Here is a 20,945-nt window from a genome sequence, read left to right as displayed (position 1 = left end):
TGTCAGCCAAGGGGGCTACTGTAGGTTCTGAACAAACATATGCGATACCGTTCAGGCAGTTCCAATAAGAACATACTGAGGCAGGGCTGTCAGCCACAGGCTGCCACAATGAAATGGACCAAGCACACCAAAGGCCTGAAGAAGAGGACAAACCCAACAAGGAGAATGGAGGAAAAGGATGATATAGGAATGACACAAGTCACAGACCTTAGCGACTAAGGGAACAGGAGGAGCGAGGGCCAGAAGAACCATCCTAGGTTTCAGGCATGACTGGAAAGGGTGGTGATGGAATTAAAAGACACAGGAGGGCTTCCGTGGTGGCGCAGTGGTTGGGAGTCTGCCTGCTAGTGCAGGGGACACGGGTTCGAGCCCTGGTCTGGGAAGATCCCACATGCCGCGGAGCAACTGGGCCCGTGAGCCACAACTACTGAGCCTGCGCGTCTGGAGCCCGTGCCCCGCAACGGGAGGGGCCGCGATGGTGAAAGGCCCGCGCACCGCGATGAAGAGTGGCCCCCGCTTGCCGCAACTAGAGAAAGCCCTCGCACGAAACGAAGACCCAACACAGCCAAAAAAATAAATAAATAAAGTAGCTATTAATAAAAAAAAAAAAAAAAAAAGACATAGGAAATGCAGGAGGGTGAAAAGGTACAGGAGACGAGATGACAAATTCTATTCTAGAAATGCCTGCTAGGAGATCTGGGATTTGGGGTGGAGTGGGGCAAGGGGGGAATCTTTGTGAAGATATCTTCCAGCAACCTGAAAACGACTGCCTGGAGTCTAAGAGAAAAGATGAGCACAAAATAGGGATATTCTGGAGTCTTCCACCTCGAGGTGAAGAGCAGAACCACCAGCGGGGAGGAGATGGCCCAGAGGGTTCATCACGTCCGAGAAAAGTCCCCCCTTCGGGCACCAGTACCACGGCTTTCAATCAAGCTGAGAAATACCATGTGACGGAAGAACAGCTTCTTTCTTCCGGCAGGAGCCTGAGACTGTCCCATCTGCATTCAAAGTCCTCATATCCTCCAGAAGATGAACACAGCAGCAAAAAGATCAAGCAATCCCACCCAATAGGACTTCAGCAACCAGGGAAAGCTTGTGAAACAATCTAGAAAATGGTTAGGTGTCCGCAGCCCTCCTGTGAGTGAGACACTCCATAATTCCTTTTTGGCTTTAAAAAGGCCCTTGCTCCAATTGTTTCCAGCTCCAACCAATGAATGGAAGAGTGCAGATACGAATGCCAGTGCAAAATATGGCAGCAGTAAAAGTTTACAGAGCTAATTTTCAATTGTTTTGGCAAAACAGCTTGGTCCACCCCTTCAGGTCTGGAAAGCAATCAGCTTATTAGCAGAGAATGGGCTATTGTAGCTTAACGAGTCTTGTTCAGAAGCCTGCTTTATGGTTTCCATCTCACGAGAAGTTCCTATTGAAAGCACATTGTTCTGAAGAGGCTCCTGTATGAACGGGCTTTCACACCCAAGGTCTGACAACAGCCCTTCGAGAGGCAGAGCCATAAAACAATAACAGGGCACGTTACAAGATGCAAAGGAAATTAGACATTTGAAATTCCTGCAAAGAGATGTGGCCCGGACACACGTGCGCACAAAAGAAACTTGGAGGGGTGTGTCGGAGAAAGGGTTAAGTGCACACTTCACCTTGAACTGTGACTGCTCTGTGAGCTGCAGCTAAACCTGGGCTCATGGGGGAGCTGCTGGTGGAATAGGGGCTTTCCTGGCCCTGAGGTTCAGCTCAGCTCATCCATTCTACTGTGCACTTACAGAATCAATAAAACGTCCCTTTGAAACTCCCTGGACTACTGCCGACTACTGCAGGCAGTAGTAGGCTGACATTTTTTGCTATTTCCGTGATTACAGCCAGCAAACCTGAGGAGTAGACGTGGAAACTACAGCCTGGGCCGAGCAGGAAGGTGGATGCGGGGTCCGGCTGTACGCAGGCTGTCCCGGCGCATCATGCGGTCCATGGATGCCCGGCAAGCTCGCCCGTGCAGGGAGCCGCCAGACCCAGGAGATGTCATTTCTAAGGGGACATCACGGAAAAACTATAGAGGAGTCTGAATTGTATCTGCCTTCACTGCTTTGGGCTGGGTGGGGGCGAGCAGCAAGGAACCATTTGTTTTAAGGAAAAAAGGCATTCTTGGACAGGCTCACCTGAAAAACACTTCTTTTTTTTTGGGCTGCTCTGAGCATTTCAGGAATCAAAGGCTTGTGCCAAGGCAGGCAGCCAGGCGGAACTCAGCACTTGTGTGTGTGGCTCGTGAGAACTCGGGGGTGGGGGGTGGGAGGAGGGGGACTGAAATGTCCCTGTCCATCTGTTGATGTCTGGGCGGCAGAAAATATTGAAACAGAAATAGAAAGTTAGAAAAAAAAAGGCTTCGGAGCAAAACCTGAAAGAGTATTGTATTTCGAAAGGAAATGTTCGACTGATTGTATAAAAATGGAAAAACAGAATTAACATGTTCCATAATGATTCGTCTGTGTTAACTAAATATTGAGCTGAAATTCGGTGAAACCCTCAAAATAAGACTTTTCAAGGAAGTCGGTGTCTTGGAGAAGCGTCCTCATCTCAAGATAGCTACGTGGCTCCGCGGTGCCCTCCTCTGACCCACCTGGCTGCTGGCTTCTCACTCGCTTTATTAAAGAAAGTACAAAACGCTGTGTACTTTATTCCTCATTCCACACCCCCAAGACAAGCCCATTACCAGTATTCCTCAATACATACTTGCATACCCAGTGAAAAACAAAATTCGAAATCTTTCCACGCTATAAAATCCGGCAACTTGGAGAAATGAAGATTCCTCTTTCTTCTCCATCCAGACTCACATAGGAAGTGACACGAGAGGCTGGTCAAATTGCCCTCCTGCTTTGCTGACCACAATCTCGACAGAGAAAGACCACCCTGGGAATGAGGCGATTCAGGTTTTTAACTGGCTCCCTCCTGACCATACCCCAAAATAGCCAGCGTCAAATCACGGAGAGCCTGACTCGAGGACAGTGCAGCGTGAGCGATTTTGGTGTGGCCAACTCAACCCGACAGTCCTTACTTAGAAAATAGAGACCACAGCCGTGTACACACGGTAAAATGAGCAGGCGCAAATCTGGCACACTCTCGCAAGCCGAGTGAATAATAGTACAAAAATATCAAAAAAAAAAAAAAAAAAAAAAGAGAGAGAGAGAGAGAAAGGTTATAAAATTTTATAACAGATGACAAATCGGTAGCTTTTCTCTGCTTTCCTGGAATGGATTCAGTAACAGATTTGAATCTTGGGCTTTGATGCTTGTCTGTGATATGCAGGGATCCCAAGTTCAAGGGAAAAACAAAAAAAAAAAACAAAAAAACCCAGGAGCAGTTATCAGCACAGTACTTCACTTATAGCAGAATCTATCCTTTGCCATCTACCCTAGAAATTATTTGGTTCCGTATTTAATGCACTCTTATTTAAAACAACATTACCTTTGTAATTTTCGATCTCAGGGTAGTCTATCCTTGAAGCTCTCAGGCTTATGTCTAAAAGATGAATCTACCTGCCCAGATTCCAAGGAAACAGAGAAAAAACACTGCATTCTGCCACTTTGGAAGAGAGGCTCAGAACTCAGCCTTATGGTGTCTGTCTGTCACCCACGCTCCCTGGGCTTCGGGGGAGGTAGCCACATGTTTCTGGGGTGAGAATGTCCACAGGGCAATGCCTTACAGGTCACTGGCCCAGCTGCCTTTGAAGCAACAAAGCAGCCACAACCACCAGAGAACGGCGACCTGTGCCAAAGGGCGCCTCCTATGCACATGAAACACCTCCCCCAGCACTTTCATCTCATTTCAACCAAACACTGCGGCGCGTGCAGGGAGGTGAGCCCTAGGGGGGCACCCAGGAGTCACATCCCTTGCCTGCAAGTAGCTCTGGTTATCTAGGGAGGAAGACGGACACGCAGAGGAGCGGTGTAAAGACAACATGGACAGGAAGAAAGCAGCAGCCTCGGGTCACGCCAGTGGGAGCAAAAAGCTCAGATCGTTTCTCTGGTTAATGAGTAGGAAATCAGGGAAGGTTTCAAGAAAAAGAAAGGCCTTGAAGAATAAGAAACAACGTGCTCAGATATGCTTGCCCAGGAAGTACCTGTGTGGTTAACATTCTTGGTGACGTGGGTTTCACTCCGGTAGAGTACAGCTTGCTAATAAGAGCTGACACGATTCAGTGCTCACGCCCCTCTAGGCACTGGGCTAAGCCATGGGCTTCACGCACTCCACCCTGGCAATGACTTTTCCATTTTGCAGATGGAAAAACTGAGGTTCAGAGAAATAAGGTTAACTTGCCAGGGTCACCAAGCTCGTAAGCGGCAAACTTGGGATTCAAACCCTGGTCCATCTGGTCCCAGATGTCCTTACTAGACTAGGTAGTTTGGATGGTTATTTCAACCCAACACCTTTTCCAAAGGTACATGCAAAAGTTAATAGCAACTCAACAGCTCCTTACTTCAAAGTCCTCATTTCATAGCTAGCAACCACACGCGACAAGGAACGAAGATCGACTTTTCCATGAAGTCACCCTAGGACCTTGAGTCAAAATTCAGAACCCAAACCTCCTGACCTTTTCCTGACAATATTTTTCTTTCCATGTGTTTATTCTGACTTCTGTGTGTGTGTGACGTGGGAAGTCAAAGCCATCAAGGGGGAAAGTAGGACTAAGTTTGAACCCCATCATTTTGTAATTCCTGCTCCCTTGTCGGCGTGTGGGTAAGCATCCCCTGAGCCACCTGAGAAGCTTAGAGACCCTTCAGCAGTCTCAGGGTCCCCTAAGGTTGCTACTCTTAGAAAACCTACTGGAGGGCCAACCCATGTGTCAGAGGGACACCTCAGAAGGGCTGGCACTTGTACCCCTGTCTTCAAGGAACTTGAGACCCCGTGGGGCAGCAAGGAGATCAAGCACAGCAACAGCCCCTTAGGAGCTCAGTGTGCACAGCCCACCGCAGCAGCGGCCCAGCCCGGCCCAGCCCATCCCAGCCCTGCGTGTGCCCCAGCGGCTTTCCTGCCATCTGTCTAGTTGATTTTTCCGTCTCCTCCCAAGCTCGGCCCAGAGCATTTTCCCCTTCCCCGTCCCTGCCTCGCCACCCTGAGCCAGGCTTTGACCTTGCACCCCTCCCTGCATTCAGAGTACAATTGGTGCACCCCTCCCGGGCCCTGGCCCAGTGACCCTCATTCTTCTCTCCCTGTGGAAGCTTCCTTTTCCTGTCCCTCCCTGTCTAATAATCTGCTCCTATTCCACTGGGTCCCCCTGGGCTGACACTCCACCTAACAGGGCCGGGACTGAGCTGGCTCTGGCATCTCAGCTCTGGCTGTGGATGCTTTGCGCCTGGCACATTGGGTGCCTACAGCACAGAGCTACTCGTCACAGCCTCAGCCCCTTCCTCAAGCACCAGCCCCTTCCCTCCCCGCCCGCCCCCCCCCAAAAAAATACCCGGAAATCTCAGCATTTACATTCATTTTCAGGCTGAAGTGTGGAGCTCCTAAGTCTAGCCTTCAAAGCAATTCAACACTCAACTCTGACAGGAAATGTGAACATGTAAAAAAAAAAATCTTCTTCTCTGAAAACATGATTTGGCTGAGGAGCTATTCTTTGCACTGTTTCCAAGGATGAACCAAAGTCTGAGCTTTAAGATGAATAAAACACTGGCTTTGAATGATTCCAATGGTCAGAACGCCCTGATCATCTTCTACCTGCACTGGTGTTTTTGATCCTTAGGTATTTAAAAACAAAAAAAACAAAGAAACACTGGTGACATGAGGGACTTGCTTCATCCTGAATCCCCTACCCTCTGACAAACACCGAACAAAAATCAGTGATGGGGGTAGATCTCCATGTGAGAATTCACCCATCAAATAGGGAAAGTCAAGTCATAAACTGTGGATATTCAAGGACCCGGAAGATAATAGAATAAGTCAGCCTAAACTAGTCCAATCACTTTAGACATTGTTTTTACAGCTATAAAACCGAGTAGTAGGTGCCAGATTTCTGATATATCCCTTTTTCTCGAAATATACAAACACTCCACGTGTGTCCATCGGAACAGAGCAACGTCTCATGTTTGTTACCGTCGCGCACGCACACAGTCAATCAGGGAAAGGACTTTACGGGGTCAAGCACGAAAGATAACAATGTTCAGACTGCCCGACACATTCGGTATCTGACATTACACGTCAGAGGGAGGGCAGGCAGGGGAGACTTGGAATAATCTCTGGTTGTGCAGGGAGAAAGGCCTGTAAGCTAAAATAAAAAAACACACATTAAGAACGTGCATGCTACACAAACAGAAAATAAAACAGGTTCACCGGGACAGTATTTTCCTCTCTGGTAAGATAAGCTCTCCCCAGCTGGCAGCGCACCCCGGGTCCCTGCTAGCCCACTTCACCCTGACGCCCTGACTCTGAAAAGCAGCTTTCAAGTCCCCATGGGAGCTTTCTCTTCCCTGGCTGGTGGGCTGGAGGGGTGTGAACGGCTCTGGTCTGCAGGTGTGCAAAGGTGTGCCTGCACCTGCCCGTACTGTTTGCCACCCCCGACGGCAGGAGGGAAGCTTAGCCATCATGAGACGCAGATCCATGCCAAAGGATAGCCCGAGCCCACGTTCCAGCTTCCTGGCAGGCTTAAATTGTCATCGTTTATCTTCACATGCCTCAAGTTTAGTTTCTGAGAATGATTCAAAGACTTAACACCATAACGAACATTCCTACTGCACAGTACTTAAAAAAAACAAAAACAAAAACCCACCAAGTACTTCTTAGGTGAGGCACCAAGAGGAGAGGCGAAGAGATGAAGAACTGGAGTCAGACTGTAAGAAGTTACAGTCCAGGTGAAGAAGCAGGATGGACACATCTGAAGAGATAAGTAACTCTGAGGAAGTACGCGGTAAATGCCAAATGAAAGGTATGGAAAAGAGGGCTGGCTGCAAATGAGATTCTCAAGGCCTCAGGGGACAGTACTTCCCACTCCCCCACCCCCAGGCAGGGTGACAGCCTCGGGAGACCCCTCCCTCCTGCTTCTGCTCCAGTGAGCCCACCTGCAGGCTGCACCTCCCCCTGCACCTTCTCGGACCTGCTTGCTGGGTTCAAGTCCCAATTTCCTCTAAAACAGGAATCTGGAAATGGACTTCCAGGGTCCAGGAAGTGCCTGAGGCCGGACATTTACAAAAGTTTGTGCCTGTGCCCATTAGGATGCCATTTATGCAAAGTAAAGAAATATATACAAAAGCACTAGAGACCCTGTATGGACACTTACGTATATAAAATAGTCACCCCAGAAGAAGGATATGGATGAATGCGATGAGAGGGACCTTTGTGTGGATGTATGGGGGTGGGGAGGGAAATCAATCTTGAAATGCATGGTTAGAGGAGACTTCTTTTAGCATGAATGCTGTATTTCTTCATATGATCAGATGTCAACAGTCATTAATTCTGAGTGGTAAAAAGTGGACATTTGTTTCATACACACCCAGAGAGGGATGCAGAGATTTTTCAGTTTCACAAAGGAGCTCATGACCCCAAAACTGTTTATAACCCTTGACTTACAGGCCCCCGTACCTCCATCTCTCCCTCCTCTGATCTCCTACAGCCAGGCAGTAATGTACAACCAATTCACAACCCATTATGTTCAGTTCTACAACATTTCTTCAGTTCACCGTGTGGCATGCGGGATCTTAGTTCCCCGACCAGGGATGGAACCTGTGCCCCCTGCAGTGGAAGCGTGGAGTCTTAACCACTGGACCAAATATCACCTTTTTTCCTTCGTTTTTCACTGTTTTCCTCTCCCCTCCTCAACCGAAGTGTAAGTTTTTTGAAGCTAAGAAACATAACTTCTCTCTGTCCTTCTTCCTTAGCTCACTGCCTTGCACAAACGTCAATAAAACGGTATTATTCAGTGATATTTAAGACTAAGAAATATCAAACAAAATGTAGCAATGAGACTGGTTTGGCTACCTTTCATTCTGGAAAAAAAAAGCTATCCTCAAAAGCGGTAAATATGCATTTCCACAGCAAGTGTTATCTCCTGGGTATACATGCACACACATGCATACACACACAACGATTTTTTAGTTATGTCATTATCTTTCTCTTAAGAGCTTAAAGTAATAGACTTAAGGCCAAAAAAAAAAAGGAAAGGAAGGAACCCTCTACATACAGTAACATTCCTTTATTCCACAACTTAAAAACCATTTCTGGATTTTAACCTACAGAGTGTGGGTTTACGCCATGAAGAAATTTATAATTATTCCAATAGAGCATTTCCCAAACTGTATTCCTGGCGTGTGGACTTCCCTATGTCAAAATGCATTGTCCCGGGCTTCCCTGGTGGCGCAGTGGTTGAGAATCCGACTGCCAATGCAGGGGACACGGGTTCGAGCCCTGGTCCGGGAAGATCCCACCTGCCGCGGAGCGACTAGGCCCCTGCGCCACAACTACAGAGCCTGCGCTCTGGAGCCCGCGAGCCACAACTACTGAGCCCACGTGCCACAACTACTGAAGCCAGCGTGCTCTAGAGCTCGTGCTCCACAACAAGAGAAGCCACCACGAGAAGCTGGCACACCGCAACAGAGAGCAGCCCCCGCTCGACGCAACCAGAGAAAGCCCGCGTGCAGCAACAAAGACCCAACACAGGAAAAATAAATAAATAAAATTTAAAACGTTTTTTAATTATTAAAAAAAAAAATGCATTGTCCCCTGAACCCACCCCCAACCCACACCAAAAAGGTTTCATCTGGAAAACTACGTTATGTTCAGGGTCAACAGTGCACATTACTATTTTAAAGTCTGAAAAAGCCCTATAGTTAAAAATAAAATAAAACAGAGATTCAGCCTGGTAAAAGCCAGTGTTTCCCAGTTTATTTTAACCAGAGGATGGTTTCTGCTCGAAACGAATTACTGCATTGAGGAACTCGGCATGGGACACGCTGGCTCGTATGACCGTGTGATCTTCTGGATTTAACACTAGAGTCCCCATTTCAAATATCCCACCTCACTGCCCCCATAAATCTGACTCATTCTCATAAAATCAGAAATCCCCGTTTTAGATTCATAAAATATGGTCCCTATTACCACGCCATGTATTTCCATAAAACCCTTATGAATCGCTTCGCATAACCTCTTAAAATATGAAGAAGAGAAGGGAAAACTTTCAAAAATTAACTTCATCACCCCAAGAGCATTAAACCAACAGCAGTCATAAACCAAGTCTAGACCCTGTCCTCAAAGAGTAATGACAAGGATACATCGAAACCCCTAGAAACCAGATTCTGCTTGTGAGTCTCTATTAGCACTGAGTAGAGGTTCATAAGCAGAAACAATGCAAAATGTCTGTTATAATAATCTAATTTTATGTAACTGTGATAGCCATCTAAAACAGAGGAAACAAAGATTCAAGCCCCACTACCAAATAAAACAATGCCAATGAAGACAAGACCATTTTTTCACCTATCAAATTAGGGAATCCTTTCACATATAATACCCTGTATTAGCGGTGTTTAGGGAAATGGGCCTTCACTTACAAAGCTGATAGGAAACACACTTGGTATTACCATTCTGAAAACCAGAATGCTGGCAATTAAATTCTGCAGTCTCGCTGACGCAACAATTCCACTTCTAAGAACGTGCGACTAGGAAAACAAGCCATGAACACATCCAGCTTTTAGGAGTACCAAAAGCCAACAACGATTCTCCGCTGGACTCCCCCAGCTCCCAAGGCACGGCAGAGGCACTGCGTGGGGCAGGGATGGGGACCAGAGCGGGCTCTCAGCACATAAGCACCCCCGGTCTCTCTCAGTGCTCTCCAAATGGCAGGGCACCCCGCAACTCCACAATGGCCCACCAACCCTCCCCTCAACCCAGCGGAAAACTCAAGGCCAGCGTGTGAAAAAGCATGAACTCGAAGTCTGGGATTACCACCTGTTCACAGACATGTCCCCGGGAGACCTTTGGGAATAAAAAGAAAGAAACCCTGCTACACTGGGAACAGGAGGTCACGCCTCTGGCAGCGGAACGGGAGACCCAAACCAAAGAGGTGATTGGAGAAAAAAGGAGCTGCCCCAGAGGAATAGGATCCCGCTGCAGACAGAAAGGAAAGCTTGATCCCAAGAGGCGAAAAGCGTCAAAGGGAACCCAAGGAAAGCTCCTAGGATCCTCTGAAGGGTGGGGTAGAAAATGAAGACGAATTAAAACAATAACAATGGCTTATTTTCAGAAGAAAAGTGTTTCTGTGTGATTCTAGCACTAGAACCTCTCTCTCATAGTTCTACAAAAATAATGGGATAAAAAGAAGTTAAAAAAATAGAACAATTTATTACCTCAGGAAAACACATGCATCTCACGGGCGTGTATAATTACGCACAAGAATTAGAGGGGCCATGCTAACGTGGAGACTCTAAGGATGGCGTGTCTGGTTTGGTCAGCACTGGATTCTTGGCTCTTAAAACATCTGAATGGCACTTCCCTGGCAGTCCAGTGGTTAAGACCCCACGCCTCCACTGCAGGGGTCACGGGTTCCATCCCTGGTCAGGGAACTAAGATCCCGCATGCCGCCACGGTACGGCCAAATACAAAATACATAAATAAAATAAAATTATTTTTTTAAAAATCTGAATGAACGAATAAATGTTGCCCCATATTCTCCTTTTTCTGGCAACCTAGTGTCATACGAGCTACCCTGATCTGGAAGACCAGTGTTTGGGGATTACTTTTTAAAATGTGAAACAGCAAGACTAGTCCTATTTCCACTTATTTATCCACCTTTAAGAGTCACCTGCTGCTGCACGAGCCCCCTTGCATCTCATTATCTCTGCTGACTCTCCATCCTCCCGGCCGTCAGCAGAGGAAGCCCTGGCTCACAAATGGAGTGCACATCACCGTACTTGGGGGTTTCAACTTAGCACCACCTTCCGCAGCCTCCCCTCCACTATCACCATGTTTATCCCCAAATACTGAGAATGGCCCTCCCTTAGGCCTTCTGGACCTCCCTTACACACCCCAAGTCCCGATGGTCAAGATCTCGTCCTCAGGCACAAGGCTTAGTAGGCCCATTCCGCAAATAGAATTACATAGATTTAGGGAGGTTTCAGTCTAATTAGAAGAAAAAAAAAAAAAAAGAATGGATGGAAAAAAGCAGTCTCCATAGATACAAGCTTTTCAACATGCTGCTTTTCTGCTCTCCTGTTTTCTTACTCTGAGAATGTCAATGCAGAACCGGAATATTTTTATAAGTAAATTATGTGTTCCACCCATCCTCCCACATCCCTACGGGTGACTCCCAGGTGGAAATTCTGAAGAGTGCAGAGTGGCATGGAAGGTAGCTCGAGTCCAGAGCTGTCCAGCGGCAGACAGTGAATGGAGCCTGAAAGTCAGAGCTACAACGTGCTACCCCAAGCACCACTGGGAAAGAAGACACCGTCTCGCCCTTCTCACGACTCACCTTCCTCTTCACTGCTTCACTAAACTGCCTATGGCTGTGACTGTCTATGCAGATGGCAGACAAGCAAAGATGGGGCCAGGTCTCGTGCGTGCGCAGATGCATAGCTTGGGCAAGCAACATGGCTCCCAGAGACAGAGCGATCAAGGTGTGGTTCTTTACGGCTGCCGAGGCGCTGCTTAGGACCACGGGCTCGAGGGCGCAAATGATAGCCCTACATTGGTCCCTGGGGCCACAGGGACATAAGGAAAAGCTTCAAGAAAGAGTGGAGATGTGTCCAAAGGACAGTGGATTCCATTTCCCTCAGCTAAGAAAGGGCAAGAACATCTAGAAAGGAAGAAAAATAGAATTTTCATGTCATTCGGCAATTCCATTTCTGGGTATATACCTAAAAGACTGAAAAGCAGGGGCTCAAAGACATATTTGTGTACCCATATTCAAAGCAGCATTATTAATAAGATCAAAAGGTAGAAGCAATCCAAGTGCCCATTGACGGATGAATGAATAAACAAAATGTGGTATATACATACGTTGGAATAGAATCTAGCCTTAAAAAGGAAGGAAATTGTGACACACAATTTCTAAAACACGGATGAACCTACCTTGAGACATTATGCTAAGTGAAATAAGCCAGTCACAAAAAGACAAATACAGTATGATTCCACTTATCTGGGGTACCTAGAGTAGTCAGATTCAGAGAGATGGGAAGTCCAATTGGCTGCCAAGAGCTGGAGTGAAGCAGCAATGGGAGCTGTTGTTTAATGGGTACCCAGTTTTAGCTTTTAGAAGACGAAAAAGTTCTGGAGATATAATGTGAATATACTTAACATTGCTGAACTTCACAATGATGAAGGCGGTAAATTTCACAGCGTGTGTGTTTTACTACCATTAAAAGTTTTTAAGAAGAAGGAACAAAAACTCTTGCAAAAATAAACAGCCCAAGACCCTGTTCCTCGTATTTTAAAGTGAAATTGGTACGAAATGAAAAGCCAAGAAAATGACCACGCGTAGGTCAGGAATTCTTTCTTGCGAGATGTGCTAGGACTTCAGCAAGTACTGGTTGATGGCTTTCTTAGAGCCATGTTCCCTGTTGCAAACAGTATGAAACCATTCTTGAAGCGGCCCCTTTGTGTATTCTTTTTACATACTCTAAATCAGAGACTTGGTTTTGCAGTGCTTCCGTCAGGGTAATAAATACCTTCAAAAATCACGGCGCGTGCCCTAGACAGACTGAAGGTCAGGGGTAACTCTGTCCTCCCCGGGGATGGGTCTGAAGACAGTTTTGGTGGTCACACCGTCGGGGGGCAGGAGGGAATGCCACTGGCACCTAGTGGGTGGAAGCAGGGATCCTGCTGTGCATCCCATGAGGCACAGTCTCCACATCAAAGAACCTTCTGGCCCCGATGTCAAGAGCGCCGAGGCTGAAAAACTCTGCTTTCGACTGGCCTGGGAGTTCAGAGACCAGGTTTGTGGTGTGTCCTGTTCTTGCTCTTACACATGCCTTCGGGCAGCCCATAGGGTAAGTGGTTACTGATCTTCCAGGCACGATGCTAAACGCTCTCTACACATTACTTCATTATGTCATTCATTACTTCACTCTTAGAAGGGTGATAGTACTATGACCCCAGCTTTACTGGGGAAAACACATTGGCAAAGGTTAAGAGTGTGTCCGAAGTCAGGGTCCCTAGAGGATTTTTAAATAAGCTCTGCAGACCTCTGGAGGGGTGTTCTCACTTTTCCTGCCTGAATCCTCACGTTCTCAGACTCAGTGAGAAGCATGTCAACGGACGAATGCTCAACAAGACACGCTGTGGAGAAGGCTGGCACAGGGAACCGTGAAACCAGCCAACTCCCTTTCCCGCCCGAGTCCCCCAAGCATCTTGGCAGCCTGTCAACCCCACCCAGACTATGGAAGAACTTTGGGATTCAATGGGGAAACTGCAGGGAAAAAAAAATTGTTCTCTGTATTTTATAAAGGTGACTGCCCTTTGTATACGATAAAATTCTTCCATACTGCCCAATATTATTTGCATCAAGAGGGCCTTAGCTAAGTTCCAACTGCCATCTACCCCAGGAATCCTCCAACTCAGAAGTCACTCCTGAACAACCCTGAAGGATTCCCAAACGTGAAACATCTCAGGAGGCAGAGCAGGATACAACTCCAGCTACTGCCTCTGCCTATAATGATATTCTTCCTCTTGAGTCATCTGGGGAACTCCTATTCACCCTTCCAAACCCTGTTCAAGCACGGTGTGTGCCACTTCCATGAAGCTCTCCTGTATGCCCCACAGGACGCACAGTCTGTCATTCCTTTTGCACCAGATCCACAGAGTACCACCCTTCTGGTCTACACATACTTTCTCTGTGTGAACCACCAGCCACCCAGACTGTAAGCTCCTTGACACAAGGACTGCATACACCTTTGGAACCACTTTGTCTATTACGACAGACCCTCGAAGGGATGGGAAATGAAGCCTGTCACCTGTATCTGCCATACTCTGCAAATAAAGTCCATCAGCTTAAAATCATACCCAACCACTAGCGCCTTTCAAAGAGGGTTAAAGACCTTCAGAAGCCAAAAAATGATCTATGAAGAGATCAGGTAAAACACTGGGGGAGACACCTATAGGAGAACATTTGCAACTTCGTCTGAATCTTGACACGGTCCAAGTAATTTTGGCAGACTGACAAGAGTTTCTCCAAAAGAGGGATGAGTTCCTTAGTTGCAGAAATTAGTCGCAGAAGTCTCTTGCAATGAGCTGGGCATCTGGGACAGCTGGGGGAACTTACCTGGGTGCCAAGGTCCTCACTATTGTCCGTATCGTGATGTATTCAATTAGCCGTGGCCTCAACAAAGAAGAGCTGCTTCCTCCATTCCGTGACTTTTGTGGTTGTTTTCTAAAAGGATCAGGGCCACTCCCAAAGTCAGCGTTTTATCAAAGATCCAGAACCACTGTGGGGAGGGGAATAGTGGGAAGGGATGCTTGCCCCCTCCCCTTGAAAAATGAAGAATGCAGAGTCTCTGGCCCCACCAGCAACCTACTGAATTGGAGTCTCTGGGCATTGGGGTTGAGCATCTGTGGTGTGAACAAGCCCTCCAGCAGATCCTGACCACAGTGAAGTCTGAAAGCCACAGTCTTAAGGGTGCGGTTCTCAAACATTAGTGACCATCAGAACCAAATGGAGGACTTGTTGAAACACAGATTTCCGTGCTGCATGGTCCTTTCGGACTCTGTAGATCTCTGGTCGGGCCCCATGGTGCTGGTCCCTCAGGACTTGGAAGAGTTAAGAAGGGAGCTGAGACCCTGGGGGAGGGAGATTTAATTTCCATTTCATATCCTTTGGTAACGTCTCCTCACCTTCTGTATATTTTTAAATAAGAAATGAAGAATATTTGTGGGTTTATGAGAAAATTCTATAGTACTACAGGGTCTTCTGAGGACTTTAGAAAATACCAAAATAAACTCTCCGATGGAACCCTGTTTCCCTTTTCTCCCTTCTCTCCCATCATTCTACAAGACTCCCAGAGGCAGGAGGCACCCCAAACTTGAGACCCAGAGTTCGGCACTCAGCTTCAGAGGGGCTTCAGCGGCCCCAGGCCGACTGGTTTATAACTCAGATACTTGCTTCCTCAGCACTGTCACCTCTGAATTTGCCTCAAAGTGATTTCTCTCTGAAACACCCAGTACAACATCCTCGGTTGGCACTGGTTTCTGTTAACGAACGGAATGGCTCGCGCCAACCACAGCTTACAGCACGTGGACACGGCCTACTTCCCTATTTTAAATGCCCAATGATTCCTGCTGCACCTGAACACATCTGGGGGAAGCGGGGCCCGCTGGTGGCCCTCCTCCAAGGGTGCACTCAGCAAATCCTCCAAGTACAGACAGGTTACCCCGTGTTGCTCCATGTCAGCGTGGAGGCCTCAAACAATCAAGGATTTTTTTCTTTTCTTTCTTTTTTTTTTTTTTTTTTTTTTTTTTGGAGAAATGATCAAACTCGGGGGTGGGGACAGAACTTCCTGCAAGAAACCGCATCCTGAACAAGCATCGCCACGACTCACTGTAAATAAATACTCCCCCCTTGCAGCACTTCCGTCAACTGTCAGGGCCCTGGCTCCAATCGCCTTTCAAGTCCAAACAGGAAAGGGGAGAGAAGAGCGTGAGATGGCAGATAGGAGGTTTAATTTGCTTCTCGCTGCAGTTTTCATTGGTGGGGCGCTTCCAATTCAGCAGGGCTGCCAGCTGCCTGGAATTGCTCCTGGACCCCACTTTTTCCTGTTAACCTTCATAATTGTATTATTACGGGCCAGCCCGCAACCGGCCTGCCCAAGGCTGAGGAGTGGCGGCTCCTTCCCTGGATTAGATAAGCAGCCAAAATCACAGGCGAGCCACAGACATAAAGGCAGCGGACGGACGTTCGCCAGGGAAGCTCTGTACACGCCCCTGCTGTAGCTTAGCCCGAGGCACGGCAGAGGGGGAGATGGCCTGGGGACTGCAGGGTGGAGGGATCAAGAAGGAAACAAGTCGGTGACCTCAATTTTCTGGAAAACGAATGTGAAGGATATCCCTTTCAAAGTGCACCACGCGGCTGGGGAAGGGCGGACGATGTGGGAAAGGCGATCATTCATTCCATTAACAGCAGTGACTGTTTCTTGAGTACAGACCACGTGGCAGGTACTCGGGGGCTTTAACATGCCTCCTCCCCCCCACCCCCGTCTTCACTATGGCACCTGTGAGGCAGGTACCATAACGCCACCCCACTTTGCAGACGAAGAAACCAAATTTGGGAGAGCTAAAGAAACATGTGCTGGCTCACAAATAAACGGTAAAAGCAAGACTCAAATGCAGGTCTGTCTGAATCGAGGCCGCCATGGACGGCTGGGAAGGGTGTGCACCGCCCAGCTTAAGAGGGGTCATGCACACCACTGGCAACGTAAATGACAGCCCCCGGTGTCTTGCTTGGAACCAGAACAGGGCTGACACAGAGGACAACATCTTACCCATGTAATAAACTGCCTCCTGAAGTTTCTGAAAAAGAAAAATGAGCTCCATCCAGAGAGCTTCTCAAGAAGTTCTAAGATTCTAAGTTTGTTTTGTTTTTGTTTTTTCTTGTTTTTGTTTTTTTTATTTTTGGCTGCGTCGGGTCTTCGTTGCTATGTGCATGTTTTCTCTAGTTGTGGTGAGCGGGGCTCCTCTTCGTTGCGGTGCGCAGGCTTCTCACGGTGGTGGCTTCTCTTGTTGCGGAGCACGGGCTCTAGGCACGCAGGCTTCAGTAGTTGTGACTCGTGGGCTCTAGAGTGCAGGCTTCAGTAGTGGCGCACGGGCATAGCTGCTCCGTGGCCTGTGGGATCTGCCCGGACCAGGGCTCGAACCCGTGTCCCCTGCATTGGCAGGTGGATTCTTAACCACTGCGCCACCAGGGAAGTCCTAAGAGTCTAAGTTTGTTTGAACTCCATGATATTCAACACACAAAGTCAGTTCCTCCTTTTATAATGGCCTGTCTTTGTCCCATTCCCTATGGTTCTAATGCCTCATCGGCACCTCATGTTTTCACAGAGTGTTGAAAACACCAGTGCCTGGTACATCAGAGGCACTCAGTCAAGCAATATCTATTGAAAAGAACTGGCGGATGGGGAATTCCCTGGTGGTCCAGTGGTTAGGACTCCACGCTCTGACTGCCGAGGTCCTAGGTTCAATCCCTGGTCAGGGAACTAAAATCCCATGAGCCGTGGCGTGCGGCCGGAAAAAAAAAAAAAAAAAGAACTGGCAGATGGATGGATGGATTCAGGTATTCAATGTGGACAACCCGGTTGCCACGGGGACAGAAGCAGAGGGCAGCTCTTGCCCTTCTCCGAGAAGCCTGGGCCCCATGGGGACATGGGGGCTGCGGGGACTGGCTTCCCTGAGCTGCTGCCACGCAGGGGCACCCCATGATTGGGGGTTTTGTAGTCACAGGCGCAGGCACAGTGGTGGTAACGGCTCTGGCTGCAGATGGGGTGGGGGAGCGTTAATATAATGTGCTGCTGGCAGTCTGAGGGGAAGCCGGGAGGGTAATGAGCAGGGAAAAGCCTGTACAGGAATGAAGGAGAGGGTGAAAGCTCATAAACTCTTCCAGGGACGTGCCCCTGGAGCTTCTGCCCCAAGGAGGGAGGGCACCAGGCGGCTTCCCCGAGGCGCACAAGGGTGGAGCTGGAGACAGGCGCCCGCTACCACACATAGGAAAAGAAATTAAATTAATAAAAGTAAAAATGAGGCAGCCCATGGAGCAGAAAAGTGTTATTAAAACGCTGTAATGTCTCAGAGGTTTCTATGAGGTCATGTTCTTACAATTCGCTTGTAAGAATTTAAAGACAAAATTATATGCCTCGTAATTCTCCAATGAGTATGTTTTTCTACGGGTCCCATTGTTTACATGGGATGCACAGCTTCCAGAAAGTTTAAATCACTTAAGGGATTAAAAAAAAAAAAAAAAAAAAAAACCTGGCACTTTCCAGAAACCTCGCTGCACATGCCTCAGCGGGAATGACTGTGAATCCCGATGATGTCCACACTCGCGTGTACCGGTCCACACGCTTCAGGATGCACTATATCAGGGCTGCCAAAGCAAATGCCCACAGGGGCCAGGCAATTGCTTCAACGAATGAAGCAGACAGGGAATCAAACACCAGGGAGTGTGGGAAAGCATCCCTAACCAGACAGCTTGACAAGCCCCATCTAAACCAGCACCTTGGCCCCAGCCTGGGAGAAAGGCTAGTGTCCCTAACATCTTGTTGATTTGTGAAAAGTAACCAGAAACCTGGGTCCTGCATAGGAAATCTCAGCAAACCTAAGTGATAAATTCAAATATTTTAGGTAGAACACCATACAAGTCAATCAAAACCTATCTGTGGCCTGAACACCTCTGTCTATACGTACATCTACACACATCAGTCATGACTGTTGTTTATATTTAGCTACCGTATGACCAGGCCCTCAGCTGCAAATATCACCAAGTGAGTTCATGGTGTTCCTCTAAGAGCTCGCAGAGAGGAATGCCCATTTAGCAGATGAACAAACTAAGGCAGGGCGGTACCTGGGCAGTGACTAGCAAGCAGACACCATGAGGTTAGAGTCAGATCCAAATGGGAATCACTGCAGCTGAAAGTAAATTGGTGAGAGGCCTGGTTCCACGGTGCCAGAATGCCACTTTGCTCCATCGTCTGTTTTACATTTCATTTGCGGAGAGCTGAAACCATCAAGGCCTGTGTTCCAGTTACCACCTGGGAACTGAGAAGAACTACCAAAGAAAAGTGTGGACAAGGCCTCATGCCAACAGCAAGGTTATTAAGAGGAAGGCCAGCCGTGCTCCAAGTGCTTTACCTGTGAAGACGCAGTTTATAACCGATGTAGACAGGCTCCTTCAAAAAGAATCTAGCGTTTTTAACATGTTTCTCTTAAACTTGCATACTCACCAGAATGGGGGGAAGGTGGATATCCATTTCTCTCCCTTTTGTCCTACTCAGGATCACAGAGAAACTTCAGCGCTTTGGAAACAGCCAGAAACAAGCATAGACATGTTCTGCGAGAAGAACCTGAAATGACTCATTCTTCCAGTTTTCTCCAACCGATTTCAGCTTTTCGCAGAGAGGTTTCATTCATACACACCACACGTCAGACAGTGCCAGACCTCATGGAACCCGCCATGGGTTCAGGGATCCAAAGAACGCTTCCTTGCTTAGGAAGGCGAATGCTGCCAGGCTGGCGGGGTCGGGGGGAACCCCAGTGCAGAATCTTTCTAAGACTTCAATCTTAGTGACTGACAGTTACTTCCTGCTCTATCAGGAGGGCCTTCTCCCCTGTCGAGACTTAAGGATTCCCACTGCTTCTCTTCCGCTTACACGCTCCTCTGTGAATGGCTTCCGCAAAGAAATGTACAAAATCTTGCTCCAGTAAGTCCGCAAAAACTTAGTGTGGCCACTGAATGCCTCAACAGTCCTGCAAACGAAGGCTCTTGACTTGTAAGGATAAGCAATACATAGGAAGGAAATTCTGGCACCTCTTCCAAAGGGCAGACGGTACCTGTAATAACATCCCTGGACAATAAACGGAAGGGTTATGTGGTGGTGAAGAGCACTGGTATTAAGAGTTCAAGGGTGAGGCTCTGTTGTTCCTGAGCTGTGAACTTGGGCAGATGATTTCATTTCTCCAAGTGGTGATTCCCTCATCTGTCAACCAGTAGGTAATGATGGCACCTGCCAAACTAGGTTTTCCTGTGGATGAAATGGGAGGAATTCAAGGGGAGTCCTTCCTGAGATCCCCGTGACTAGTAGGTGGAAGTAGTTATAGCGCCAGAAACAAAGATCGTTCATGTCAACTGCTTTTATGTCCCGAGTTAACTTCTCTGCTTTGAACACCAAATTACCACTTCCACAATTTCAGAGCCAAATAATTGCCAAGTATTAATCCTTTGGAAACCTGCTTAGCAAACTTCAGCCTGGTAATGCCTGCACATGTCTTTTTAACAGAGGATACTTGCAACTGTACCACTTAATAAGGTGTGTGGCGTGTATAAGTCTGCTCGCGAATGTCAAACCCTAGCTCCAGTGGGATCAAAGAAAAAAATACATGTTATGACCAGACCTGATGCAAAATTGCATTTTAGTTCAGATGCAGCATGCCTGCCAATTCAGGGACGCTGCATGGAAACAGGAATCAAACAATATTGTATAATCACACTTACTGTCATTTTGTTAATTTCGGTAAGAAAAATAGGGGAGGTTACAGAAATAGCAAACAGCTTCACTTAGATCAAGGATTTTTTTCTATTGCAAAAAATGCAACCCAAACACAGCCTTCCAAAAGTGTTAAAGCAGAGCCCAGAACTCAGGGAAGCAAGCAAGGGGCCTCAAATGCAAAATGTAAGGAGGCACTCACTCTCAGAGTCCTGCAAGTTCAAGGTCAGCACCTCCTTAAATGCTGCCCCATAAGTACCTAGTTTATTTGACCTTAATACAGTGTTAAAGGGACATGGGGGAATGAAATGCAATTTTCATGCATTTATGTGTGTGGCAGTAACTCCCAAGGAGGAACCACAATGTAAACTGACGGGTAACATTGTAACTCATCCCTCTCTTAAAGATCAGAACTACAGGGCTGGGAGCAGCCCAGGCAAGGCCCAATTTCCTTGAATCTTACCAAGTTCAAAGGCAGCTCTTTGCAACTTTGTGAGTACCTCCTTTCATCTACCCCAAACCACCTTTTTCCCCTCCTGTCTCACGCAAATTAGGATTAATTCCATCAACAGCAGAAAATTCCATTCTCAGATATCAATTTTGCCTCAACCCTAAAGGAGGAGGGGGGTGCAACGTCAAATTAAAAGGGGCCACTTAGGGATCATGCACTCTGACCACTCCGAGAGAGGACTCCTTTTTTTCCAAGGGCTGGCTTGTAAATGAATCATTGTCTGATTAGATAAATATTTATGGAGTTTATTTTTAGAAAAACTAAATAAT

General features: G+C 47.5%; 1 protein-coding gene and 1 non-coding gene across 8 annotated transcripts in view; one reads left to right on the top strand and one right to left on the bottom strand.

Moving 5' to 3' along the window:
* FOXP1 (forkhead box P1) overlaps positions 1 to 20,945 on the bottom strand; it is a 586,136-nt gene that overhangs the window by 433,504 nt on the left and 131,687 nt on the right. The window lies entirely within an intron of this gene.
* TRNAS-UGA (transfer RNA serine (anticodon UGA)) lies at positions 17,093 to 17,165 on the top strand. Its single transcript has one exon. It is a non-coding gene; the product is annotated as a tRNA-Ser (tRNA).

This window comes from Eschrichtius robustus, chromosome 12 (genome assembly GCF_028021215.1).
Source record: "Eschrichtius robustus isolate mEscRob2 chromosome 12, mEscRob2.pri, whole genome shotgun sequence".
Classification (NCBI taxonomy): domain Eukaryota; kingdom Metazoa; phylum Chordata; class Mammalia; order Artiodactyla; family Eschrichtiidae; genus Eschrichtius; species Eschrichtius robustus.
This window is presented reverse-complemented; position numbering and strand designations above follow the sequence as displayed.